Consider the following 4999-nt stretch of genomic DNA (forward strand, 5'->3'; position numbering starts at 1 on the left):
CCAGCCCCTTCATCAGTTACAGAAAAGAGCCACTGAAAGGCAGCTGGTAAACTAAGAAACATTTTATTGAACGAGGCTTCCATTTTCTGTTACACTTCTCAGCAGCAAGTTACTTCAGTACTTCACTTTAACGTTACAGATTACGTTCCTTCCTGACGGTTTCCCCTTTTTGCTGACGGTCACTCTCCTTCACCTGCAGGGGACACTTGTTAACCCCCTAGTAGCTATACTCTGAACCCTGAATTACTGCAGGGCAGATCTAGCACACACTACCGGTTCCGGATGAGTTCCCACTCCTCTTTACACCTTTCAGCATCAAGTCACATCGGTTTATAGGTTACACTTCTTGCTGACGGTTTCCTCTTTCCCCGGTAACTTTCCCTTGCCTGCAGGGGACATGCGTTAACCCCCTAGTAGCTGCACACTGAACCCGGATTTACTATAGGGCAGATCTAGCACAGACTACCAGCTCCGGATAAGTTCTCACCTCTCCACTTCTTTGCCGGGGAACTACTTCTCTTGCTTTCTACGGGCGTTCCCGTGTACCTCCACTTCTTTGTCTGCGCACTCACTCTGGCTGCCTGCCACTTTTTACTCACACACTCTGCCCCGTCACCTCAGACAGCTTTCTCCAGTCACCTCTCTCTGCACACCGCTCTGCCTTCAGAGACCTCCCTTCCTTCCCTGCCACTGTTACCAGGGGAACCACTGCTCTACACTGGCACCTAGTGGGGAAACTGTTTAATCACTACAACAACAGGTAACATTTTACCATTAACATTTACAATTTGCCACCATACTACTGTGGCGTCTTCAGGGGGGGAAAACAGCTCCTTCACTACCAGGGGTCCGACTACCCCTTACACAAGCTCCATGCTGATGATTGTGCCCTGGGCATGTATAATTACAAGACTGTATTTGATAAATTATATACTGAGAGGCATGGTGGCTCATTGATTATCTCTATGTTCATACAGCTTTGGGGTCCTAAGACCAAATCCATCCAAGGGTAACATATACATGATGTTTATATACCTGAGTACTTTGGGGCAAATCTTTAGACATTTTTGTCTAACTTTATAGCACTTCTTGGTTAGCTTATATTTTTTGTGCCGAAATATTGACAAATTACGGCACAACTTAAGTCATACACCCAACCTCAAGTTATACCAGGCCTCAATGACAAATGAGGCAAAAAAGAGTGTTCATTAAACTTACTGTGCCACATAACATGTGCGCCACAATTCTGTCTCAATTTGAGGAAAGTTTCATAAGGGTACCGCAACGGAGAATGGTCCCTCCTATTTCTGTCCTACTTGCCTGTGTTCATCTTTTTTGTGTGGATAGATGATTTTAAGGATTAAATAAAAAAGAATCTATTTTTATTTTAAACTCTCCTGGAGACGCTGGAATTTTTTCATTCCTCCTATTTCTGGTGCCAGGAGATCACAGCGCAGGGCTTCATACACATTTGGTCATTTTATTACTGTTGGCTGTGCAGATTCTCTTTTATCCAGCGCTTCTGGGGTTAAGTAGATCTTCTGGTCTCCTGAAACTCTGAATGTGAGCAATAGCCAGCTGTTCTCTATTGCTAATTAGCTATGCTATAAAGGCTTCCCTCCTAGTCCAGGTAACTGCTGGTGATAATTTCTGCTCTACTTACCTTTAAAGGGAACCTGTGAGCTGAGAGCCAGGAAGCCATTCAGAGAACATTTGCTGTGTGGAAGCTGTGTTGAGATTTTCCCTTCCTTCGTTCTCGTTGGTTTTTCCCCTCTGGCTCATTCTTCATTATTTCCTCTTGTTGTTTGGAGTGCTGTTTATTTTACCCCTGGCTGTCTAATCCTCTTTGCATCTTTAACCTAGAGCGAGACTAGCGTTCCCACTAAACTGTGCACTATACAGGGCTAATCCAGGGAAAGACAGGTACAGACATGTGATTGGCGACGGGGTGAAAGAACCCAAATAGGGACGTTAGGGAGTGCACGGATCAGTATCAGGTGAATTTAGGAGGTGACCCTGCTCCCCTTTCCCTAGTGCAAGGGCTCACCATTGTAATGTGTACCCTGTGTGTTGCAGCGACGGGAGTTGCCGTGTACCTGGTGGAACCTCGTTAGTCCCTGTGTGACAAAAATCTACCCCAATGTACGCCAAAAGGGTAGATTTTTGGCATAAAATTGAAAGGTTTTTCAGGTCATGCTAAGAGTTATAGTTTTGAATATCTGAAGATCTCTACGTTAAAGGCTTTGGATCGGACAGAGAAAACAGCAAATAAGGTCAGTGACAGGAAGAGCTCTACTGGTGCCGAAGGTGGTGGTTTCAGAATTTTGTCTTCTTCACATATTCCCTGAAGTTCAATACAGACAGTAATTTATTTAATTGGTCCAACTTTTCCTACTAATTCCCATTGTTCTTATTTATAAAGGGAAACACTGATTGTTAAAAAAAAGTCAAAGGCAAAACCAAAGTTCACCTTTCCTTTCTTGGTGCTTTAGTTGGCCATCTACTTTGTCTACCTCTTGACCACCCTCTCGTCTTCCTCCTGAATTATTATGTTTTCCAGTAGGTAATATATGTAGCAAACATAAATCATAGTTTTCTACACAGTTCCTCATCTCTGGACAATGCAACTTTACGCGACTGTTGTTGTTTTCCATGTAAATGTTGGAGATTTTTACAACTTCTTCTTTTTTTTTGTTTACAATCAGTTTCTCCATGTTCTCATCCTCCTTCCTCAATGTCACTTTCTTCATGAGTCCTGATAGTGAGATTTATTGCTCCTAGGGCTTGATAGATTTTGTAGGTAGCATTTCCTAATCTCTGTATAACAGCAGCACAACTAATTCTTATTTTCCTTATTTGTAACATTCCATCATGAAACGTAATGTAAGGAAACTGAATGGACAGCAGTTGAGGAATCCAATCGAATAATATAAAATTCAGCACTTAGATGTCATGGTCATCTCTGGTTTTGGAGACCAATGACAGATTCAGGGTTGGAATCCCTCATTTCCATCTGGGACTCTACATTTAAACATGGTTTCCTTGTCTTTCCTTGTCTGCTATATTGTCCTGAGGAAGGGGGCTGTGACCCCTGAAACACGTTGACTTGTAGTAGCACATTCAATAAAGACTTGGATTTAATAATTCCTGGCTTGCTTTGGTGATAAGTGCAGCGGCGATACCCGTTTTTACTTCTGAGAATTTCACCCCTGGCGGAGACTGACACACCAATCCAGCATGCCAATGGTGAGAAGACTTTAACCCACAATGCTCCTCTGGGAAATATGCAAATTGTCTCTTCAGAGAGGAAGTAGACGAACTGTAGTGCCACCTATCGGAAGTAGCAATCCTAAGGGGTACTTTGCACACAGAGATAAATCTGCAGCAGATCTGTGGTTGCAGTGAAATTATGGACAATCAGTGCCAGGTTTGTGGCTGTGTACAAATGGAACAATATGTCCATGATTTCACTGCAACCACAGATCTGCCAAAGATTTATCTCTGTGTGCAAAGTACCCCTAAAAGTCAAAAGTGACCCTTCAATGAGCCTTTTCATATGACTTAGGATTTATGCCAGATCAGAACCTCAATTTGCAGACACGGTGTTTCGACTGGTTGTCCCTTGTCAGTGCAAAGTATGAGATCTGATCTGGCTATATGAGAAGCTAATTCATATAGAAAGAAGGCACTCCCAAATAGACTGCAACATGTTTTTATTCAAATGTGCATAAAAAACGTTTTCGGTCCCACTGGACCTTCTTCAGTTGCCCATTGACAAGAGAAATGTCTGTATGAGATGACGTGGAAGGGCGGTATCCACCGCCGCATGGCGGCCTCCATGCGGTGGTGGATACCACGTTTCTACACCATCTCATAGAGACATCTCTCTTGTCAATGTGCAACTGAAGAAGGTCCAGTGGGACCGAAAACGTTATTTATGCACATTTGAATAAAAACATGTTGCAGTCTATTTGGGAGTGCCTTCTTTCTGTATGAAGTTCTGTGGCCTTGGAACCTGAAGTGCACCCCGATCTCTCCATTCATTAAGGAAGTGCTATTGATTACTTTGTATGAAAAGCTAGACATTTTGTAATGTTCTTGAAAATATCATCTATATATTTCATCTATCTGTGTCCTATTTTGATTTTTAATTAATAGGATCTCTAAATTTAAAGTACCAACTTAAAAAAGTAGATCTTACGCTGCACTTCCAAATGTACTTGTAAATATATAAGGAGAGTTAATGGAGGGTCAAAGTGGGGATCATGGGGACATACTGTCTTGATTCAGGACTGGTATTCTCCTCATGTCAGGGATTAACTCCCCTCGGCCTGGTTCCGGTTTTCAGGAGACACTATATTTGGGTTCTTCACCGTCATTCAGTGCTGGTTATAGTTTTCCTCTGCAGCTTTTGACTGGCTCTGGTGAGATTCCTTTTTTGATCTGACTTCTAGTTACCTTTCCCTGACTTGTACCCTGCTCCTCTCATCCGTCTATCCCAGGCCTTGACTTCCAGCTCCTGTCATTTGTTTACCCATCCTGGTTCGTCCTCTTCCCAAGTTTGTGTCTCCTCGCCCTCCGATCTTGTCGTATGTTCCCTGTGCCCTACGTGTTCACCTCTGCATATCTGATCTCCCAGTATCCAACCTCGGTTCTGTTTTCTGACTTGATCATCCCTCTGCACTAACGAGACATCCCGACTTGACCCTGACTGCTTGACTACTCTGGTACCCCCTGGTGGTTCACCTGTAAACTGTCTTCTGAAGTTACTCTGCTGTACATCATCCTCCCTTCTGTTACAGTGCTACTTTGACTCTCTTCCACTATACTGCTGCCACCTAGTGGGGAATACACTGTACTACTTCTTATCAGCCCTTTGTGACACATACATTTTTAACTTCCAAGCAAATTTAGAATTTGTAGACTTTAGGTTAAGCATGATATATGCAGTACAGTAAATATTCCAATTCCAAGGATGCAATAAACGGAACCATTTACA

This window comes from Anomaloglossus baeobatrachus, chromosome 11 (genome assembly GCF_048569485.1).
Source record: "Anomaloglossus baeobatrachus isolate aAnoBae1 chromosome 11, aAnoBae1.hap1, whole genome shotgun sequence".
Lineage (NCBI taxonomy): Eukaryota > Metazoa > Chordata > Amphibia > Anura > Aromobatidae > Anomaloglossus > Anomaloglossus baeobatrachus.